Source organism: Dunckerocampus dactyliophorus, chromosome 12, assembly GCF_027744805.1.
Source record: "Dunckerocampus dactyliophorus isolate RoL2022-P2 chromosome 12, RoL_Ddac_1.1, whole genome shotgun sequence".
Lineage (NCBI taxonomy): Eukaryota > Metazoa > Chordata > Actinopteri > Syngnathiformes > Syngnathidae > Dunckerocampus > Dunckerocampus dactyliophorus.
In genome coordinates, this window is record NC_072830.1 from 9,420,619 (window position 1) to 9,429,142 (window position 8,524).

Consider the following 8,524-nt stretch of genomic DNA (forward strand, 5'->3'; position numbering starts at 1 on the left):
TGTAAACATGTTCTGGAAGGTTCATGTTGGGGAGCGGGGGCGTAGCTGACATTGATCTTCAGCAGGTTTGTCCACATGTCTCACAATAGGTAGGTGCCCATCGTGGGAGTCCTGTCACGCCAGGACGAGGACCGATCAGGTCTCGTCCATGTCACGTGTCCACAAAGTCTCAACAACCTCATGTTTTATCCAAGAAAGACAAAACATCCCGAGAGACAGCTGACAGACTTCCAGATGTTTCCTCCTTCAACAATGTCTGTGTTTAAATATGAACGCTCTCAAAGAGACAGCATGGAGCTTCATCTTTCCCAAAACAAAGATGGCTGACAACCCGTCCATCATCGTTCGTCACAACCTTGGAATCTCAAGTGCGAGGGCATGTCCATCAACAAGCTGTCCCGTCACGTTCATCATTATTTTCCCCACTGACTCTAAGCAGGGACGCACAGACTTCCCCGTCTCCGGCAAACCTCCTCCTCTTCCACTGGGGGCAGCAGTGAGCCAGTCCCTCGAGCGTGTCCTTTGTCTGTCCTCAGGCTTCCTCCAGGGCTGGACATGTCCGCAACAACTCACCAGGGAGAAACGTCGTGTTGGAATGTAAGAAACGACTCCAAGGTGTAATAAGTCAGGATCCCGAAATAACAAGCGCACATGCACACATGCTGCTACACACACACACACACACACACACACACACACACACACACACACACACAGACATCCTCCGGTGTCCAGTTTGCAGCACTTAAGATTTAAGTGTTTCATCTCCTGTGTGTGTGTGTGTTGGTGTGTGTGCGTGTGCGTGTCTGTGTGAGGTCACCTTTAAGATAGCAATTTAACAGCTGAGCAACACACACACACACACACTATACGTCTTAATACGCACTGGGGAGCTCGGACAGCGTCACAGTTATAGATGACCTGATAGAAAGAGACAGCTCGACTGTGTGTGTGTGTGCGTGTGTAGGTGTGTGTGTGTGTGTGTGTGTGTGTGTGGAGAATTAGAGCCATCACTAGTCGGATAACATTTTGAAGTCCACGAAGTGTTACACCCACACATGCACACACACACACACACACACACGCACACAAAAGTGACAGGAAAGGTGACTTCTGAAGGGGAATGTTCCAGAAGGAGAGGAAGTGGTCCAGTGAGGACAGTAAACATGAAGAAACGTTTAAATGATGAAGACCGTCATCATCATCATCATCATCATCATCATGAGCGAGAGGTGAGTGACAGCTGTCAGGATGCAGGATGGAGACACTTGAACTAGGTCAATCAATATTTGCAACTTTACGTGATGATGTCATCACTGGAAATCCCGTCTGTCTTTCACAGAGAACACGGGGACGTTGTTGTGTGCGTGTGTGTGTCTTTCACACAGAAAACAGAAAAATGTGTCTTTCACACAGAACACGACAAAGCGGGACATTGCTATGTTTAGTCTATCGCAGACAACAGCAAACCGGGACAATACTGTGTGTGTCTGTCTTTTGCGCAGAAAACAGAAAAATGTGTCTTTCACACAGAACACGGCAAAGCGGGGCATTGCTGTGTGTGTGTGTGTGTGTGTGTGTGTGTCTTTCACACAGAACACGACAAAGTTGGACATTACTGTGTGTGTCTGTCTTTTCCATAGAACACAGCAAATTGGGACATCGCTGTATTTGTGTGTCTTTCACACAGAACACGGCAAAGCGGGACATTGCTGTATTTGTCTATCACAGACCACAGCAAAGCGGGACAATACTGTGTGTGTCTGTCTTTCGTGCAGAAAACAGAAAAACGTGTCTTTCACACAGAACACGGCAAAGCGGGGCATTGCTGTGTGTGTGTGTCTTTCACACAGAACACGACAAAGTTGGACATTACTGTGTGCGTCCGTCTTTCCCATAGAACACAGCAAAGTGGGACATCGCTGTGTGTGTGTGTCTTTCACACAGAACACGGCAAAGCGGGACATTGCTGTATTTGTCTATCACAGACCACGGCAAAGCGGGACAATGCTGAGTGTGTTTGTCTTTTGCACAGAAAACAGAAAAATTTGTCTTTCACACAGAGCACGGCAAAGCGGGACATTGCTGTGTTTGTCTATCACAGACCACAGCAAAGCGGGACAATACTGTGTGTGTCTGTCTTTTGCGCAGAAAACAGAAAAATGTGTCTTTCACACAGAACACGGCAAAGCGGGACATTGCTGTATTTGTCTATCACAGACCACGGCAAAGCGGGACAATGCTGAGTGTGTTTGTCTTTTGCACAGAAAACAGAAAAATTTGTCTTCCACACAGAACACGGCAAAGCGGGACATTGCTGTGTTTGTCTATCACAGACCACAGCAAAGCGGGACAATACTGTGTGTGTCTGTCTTTTGCGCAGAAAACAGAAAAATGTGTCTTTCACACAGAACACGGCAAAGCGGGGCATTGCTGTGTGTGTGTGTGTGTGTGTGTGTGTGTGTGTGTGTGTCTTTCACACAGAACACAACAAAGCAGGACATTACTGTGTGTGTCTGTCTTTCACATAGAACAAACACGACAAAGTGGGACATCGCTTTGTGTGTCTGTCTTTTACACAGAAAACAGAAAAGTGTGTCTTTCACACAGAACGCAGCAAAGCGGGACAATGCTGTGTGTGTGTGTCGGTGTCTTTCACACAGAACACGGCACACCAGAATCGGGACATCGATGTGCGTGTTTATCTTTCATGAGACACACGTGACATGGGAACACGGAACAATATCCCTGGCTTTAACAGACACACACACGCACGCACGTCAAGGTGAGTTGAGGGGTCAAAGTTCATGCCATTAAGCAGCAGGCAGGTGTGTTTTTTAGTGGCTGTGAAAGGGTCAAAGGTGGAAAACGGAGGATCAGGGAGAGGCAGGAGGAACAAGGTGATAGCACCACTTCCTGTTTGTCTTCTTGCCTGCTAGCTCGGAAGGTCAATTGTGTGTGTGCATGCGTGTGTGTGTACGCGTGTTGCAGACATCAAAGGCCGCGCAGTGATGCTCACCACACGACCCCATGCACCCCTCCAGTCACACAAGCACTCATACAGTAAGGTGGCGTGAGTGAGTCAAAGCTGCCTGTGATTGGCTGAATGAGGTCATGTGTGTGTGTCAGGGCGATCCAATCAGAGAGAGCAACTGGAGTGCAGACAGGAAGTATAAAAATATAAACACACAACATAAACACAGACCGCAGTGATGATGATGATGTTGATGACACTAGCTTAGGCCAAAGGTCGCATGGCAGGTCTGCTTGGTGAGGCTGGCTGGCCCACGTAGCCAATCAGCATCACAGCCAGGGTAGCCAGGACCTGAGACGCCATTTTGGATTCCCTGAAACTGGATTGGGGTCTGGGAGAGGTGCATGATGTGTGGGGGCTGTGAACAACAAGAGCTGAGGTGAATACTGATGCTATCTCTCACACACACACACACACACACACACACGCACACACACACACACACACACACACACACACACACACACACACACACAGATAGAGGAAGGCGATGTAAGAGAGGAAGATGAAAGTGAGTAGGAGGATGTGCAGATGAAGGATAAGGAATGCAAATGCATGCCAGTGGGTGTGTGTCTGACAGAGAAGAAGAGGCGTGTGTGTTCTGGGGGCGGTTCTGTTGAGGATTCCCTCCTCCAGTGAATGCTAACTAGTGTACTTATGTAAGCGCACTTTCCTTCCATTCGGATCAGCGCGACATGAGGCCGCTCCCCGCTATGAAATCTCCCAAATCCTCCACTCAAGCTTGGTCCTGATCCTGGTCTTCCGCAGCAGGGAAGGAGGACTGTCAAGTCTTTGGGTCAAGACAGTAGTTTAATGGGATTTGTGGGTTAGTATAAAAGGTTTAAATGAGTTCATATTTGGTATAGACACATTAAAAATGTTTGGTTAAAAAATGGTTAACAAAGTGAGAAATCGTCTCCATAAACGATTAGTTTAGCGACAGCAGAGTGAGTTCTCTTCTCGTCATTAGACGATCTTTGACGTTTTCCTGTCTCTGGTGAAGCACAAGCTAGCTCGTAGCTACGGCAGAAACGAGGTCTGAAAAGGTCATAAACACGTTATCTTTACTCTAAAACATTTGAGCCTTGGGAAACTTGCGCCTTTGTAAGTATCTATGAGTACAAAGCACTTTAATAGATGTCACAAATATTCTGAACAATTACTTAGAATAAGTTTGTAAACTGGATGGTGTTCTGTTAGCTGCGTATGTTAGCATACCAAATGTACTTTTATAGACAGTAATTGGTCATTGGTCATCAAGGAGGGATTTGACGTGTGCTACCCCGCCACCCCCACCTCAGGTTCCGCCTCCAGGACATACTGACAGTGTTCAGTCTGGTTCTGAACCAAAACACCATCCAACACACACACACGTGTGTGTTTTGATGGGGTAGACCTGGAGGCAGGACAATACACACACACACACACACACAATGAGTCAGTTGGGATGAAGATGGGGGGCGGGCACTGCTGCAAATGATGACTCATTGAGAAGACGATGAAGAGGAGCCGGGGGGGAGCCCGCGCCATGTTTGTGTTTGATTGACAGCCAGGAGGAGCGCGCTGAGTCGGCGTCTGCAGGGTGACCTCGGCCGACCTCTCACGGCGCTCCAACCGTGTGACCTTTGACTTCAGCCTTGCGGCGAGTTGACAACAGCATCGTCGCCGTTGTTGTTTTTGTCTCCATTTAAAAAGTTGCCATGATGCTAATGAGCTGTGGGGGAGGAGCTCTAAAAATAGCCTTGAAAGGGAGCGTGCTAGGCGCTGATAAACCAGGAAGTGCTCAGAGGCGTCCTCGTGAGGACACGAGGGAACGCAGTGAAGTCTTTCTTTTTTTTCCACCTTGAAACTTTCCTGATGAGGTCCTGGTCCACTTTGGACTGCCATGACGACCTCACACTGTGTGTGTGTGTGTGTGTGTGTAGCAATGTTTGTTGTATTTCTATCATCCTGTTTGCAGCCCAGCAATATTTCTCTAGGATTTACCGCCTCCCCCTCGCCCCCTTCCCCCCCACCCCCACACCCCACCTACAGCAATCCTGTTGTGTCTGATATCAGTGTGTGCGTGTGTGTGTGTGTAATTGGATTACTTGGCTGTGGAGGACGGCGTGTGTCGTCAAGAGGCTGCCACACATTCAGCTGCAAACAAGCTCAATCACATCTCATGCACGCGCACGTGCACATGTGCAGACAAGACGTCTCAGCCTTTTGGGAATGTAAAGCGACCACACACACATGCACACAAAGTGGTCGATTGTGTTTCGTGGAGTCAGTGTGTGTGCGCGTCACAAAGGTGAGATGACGGAGCCGTCACATGACAAACGCTAATTCGCTGGTTAGTTGCTGATTACCATGAAAACATCTTGTTCCTTTAATGATGCTCTTTAGATTTGCATTACAGGGGGGGAAAAAAAAATACCCAACAAGATTATAGCTATTTGAGGAAGAACAAGCGTGATGTGCACGTGTCACCAGGTGTTAGTGTGCACGAGTGTGTGTGTGTGTGTGTGTACTCATGGAAAAGAGACATCTGCTTCATCCTGAGCTCCAATCTGTCACTCCTCTTCCTCTCCCTCCGTCCCTGCTGGAAACTTTGGGACAGCAGCGGGAAATCCACTGAGGGGGGGGGGGAGGGGGGGCTGTTGCTGGGGTGACCAAGGACAAAAAAAAAAAAGAACTACAAAGATGAGATAGGGGAAGAGTGAGAAGGGGGTTGAGGATGCTAACGAGCAATCAACTGCAAACAGGAAGATATGTTCCAGACACGTGACCGACGCTGTCTTCATGGATCATTGACCATCCCATCCGCACGTTATCGCCATCATTCCTGTATCCACTTCATCATTCTCAGCAGGTATTGGAAAGGGAGCAAGGATTGATCATTCTGTGCTAATCTGCTGCCTCATGAGGCCTGTACAATGGCATTGGGTTGGAGGATTTGGAGAGGAGCCCGTCGAGGTGGCTCGGACAGCTATTTCCGATGCCTCCAAAATAGCCTGGGAACGCCTCGGCGTCCCCCGGTAGACCTGGAGGTAGTGGCCGGACACAGGGAAGTCTTGGCATCCCAACTTGGAATGTAAATTCTGGAGCAGGATAGCCACAGGCAAGAATAATGTGGGAACACGAAACACGGGTCCATTTTGGAGAAAGGGTAGTTTGGAATAACTCCGAAGTCAAACGGAGACAAGGGAGAGGACGAGGAAAGACAGAGACAAAGTCACGATGGCCAGATGAGATGGAAATCACGCCTTGGGGGGGTGAGCAGGTGTTGGATGGATGGATGGAGAGATAGAGGATGAGGAGGCCGCTGGGCGGAGGCCAAGTGGAGCACAGAGACAAAAAAGAGACGACAGTGGAATAAAAATGAGGTGAGAGACAGAATGAAAGTGACATGTGAGTCATGGAGAGCTCATATCATGTCCTCCTTTCTCCTGAAGATGCCATGAATAGGAATGTTCACTTTCACTCACGCTCCTTTCACACAGCAACACGCCAGCTAAAGCACTAAAAGAAGCTAGGAGCTTAGCGAAGCCATGCTAAAGACCCGCATTGACCTCATTTCATTCATCTTTTATTTCTCATCATCACCTTGCTTTTGTCTTTTTAGCCTCTGCAGTTTGCTCTCACTGCAGCGCCCCCCACACTCCCCCCAACCCACCGCCCCCAGGCCCCACGGCCCCCAAATAGAGTGCGAATGACTGAAGCAGAGTAATAAAGTTTAAGACCACAACACTCCCTCACCACTGTAAATGCGTGTGTGGGTGTGTGTGTGTGTGTGTCAATTAGCTGTAGTTTAGTGTGTGTTAGTGTCAAGTGTCAACACAATAATCATACACACACACACACACACACACACCCACACACACACAGTCGGGCAATAACAATGTTGTGTGTGTGTGTGTGTGAGTGTCTCTTGACAGTCGTGCAACATAACTATAGTGTGTGTGTGTGTTTATTGTCACCACACAATGTTTTTTCTCTTCATGACCACGATGGACACACGTTCCAGTGGTTCTAGTGGTTCCAGTGATTGCAGTGGTTCTAGTAGGCCCAGGGATTTTAGCAGATCTTGTGGGTCCAAGTGGTTCCAGTTTGTCCAGTTGTTGTAGTGTTTTTTCCTGGTTCTAGTAGTTCTAATGGTTCTAGTGGTTATTGTTGTTTTAGCAGTTCTACTGGTTGGAGTGGTTCCATTTGGTCCAGTGGTTCTAGTGGTTTACTGGTTGTAGTAGTTATAGTGGTTTCAGGGGATCCACTGGGTCAAGTGGTTCCAGTAGTTCTGGTGGTTTTAGTAGTTCTAGTGGGTCCAGTGGTTTCAGTGGTTCCAGTTGGTCCAGTTATTCTAACTGCTTCTAGTAGTTATATCGGTGCTAGTGGTTTGAGTGGTTCTGGTGGTTTTAGCAGTTCTACTGGGTCCAGAGGTTCTACTTGCTCTAGTGGTTCTAGTGGTTTTACTAATTCTAGTACTTCCAGTGGTTCTGGTGGTTTAAGTGGTTCTAGAGGGTCCAGTGGATCTACTGGTTCCAATGGTTTCAGTTGGACCAGTGGCTACAGTCGTTTTGCTGGTTCTAACAGTTGCAGTGGTTCTGGTGGTTCCGGTAGTGCCAGTAGTTCCAGTGGTTCTAGTGCTTTCCCTGTTTCTACTACTTGCAGTGGTTCCAGTGGTTCTGGTGGTTTTAGTGGTTCTAGAGAGTCCAGCGGTTGTAGTGGTTCCAGTGGATACTGTTGTTTTAGTGGTTGTAGTGGTTCCAGCGGCTTTCGTAGTTCCAGTTGGTCCAGTGGTTGTAGTGGTTTTACTGGCTCTAGTAGTTCTAGTGGTTCCAGTGGTTCTAGTGGTTCCGGTGAGCACAGTTGTTCTAGTGGCTCCAGGGGTTCTAGTTGTTCCAGGGGTTCCAGTGATTGTGGTGGTTTGGGGGGTTCTAGTTGTTCCAGGGTTCTAATGGTTCTAGTGGGTCAAATGGTTGGATGTGTTTTAGTGGGTCCAGTGGTTGTAGTGTGTGTAGTGTAGTGGTGGACACAGTGGTACTTATCGGTGTAGGGGTTCCAGTGCTTCTAGTGGTTCCAGGGGTTCTCGTTGTTCCTTGTCTAGTTATTACGGTTTAGTGGTTGTGTGTGTTTTAGTGACACCAGTTGTTCAAGTTGTTCTGTTTATTGTAGTGGTTCTGTGTGTTGTAGTGGTGTGTGCTCTTGTTGCCGTGTATGTGTTTATAGCGTTGGCGGTGGCAGCCATGATGGCAATGGCCTCAGGCTGCATTATTCATCACGACCAGCAGAGGAGGATTCTTCAGGACAACGTTCCTAAATGGAAACTTGCTGTTCGCTCCCACTCTGTCAAGCCTGACTGGCCTGCAGCACGCACACCACAACACCTCTCCCATCAGCCTCAGATTGTCCAACAGGATGCCTCCATTTTATTCTTTCATTAACTTCCTGCTTGTGAAGAGGAAGTCACGATCTGGTGTCACGCATTTGATGACATGTGGAAGGTTCTGG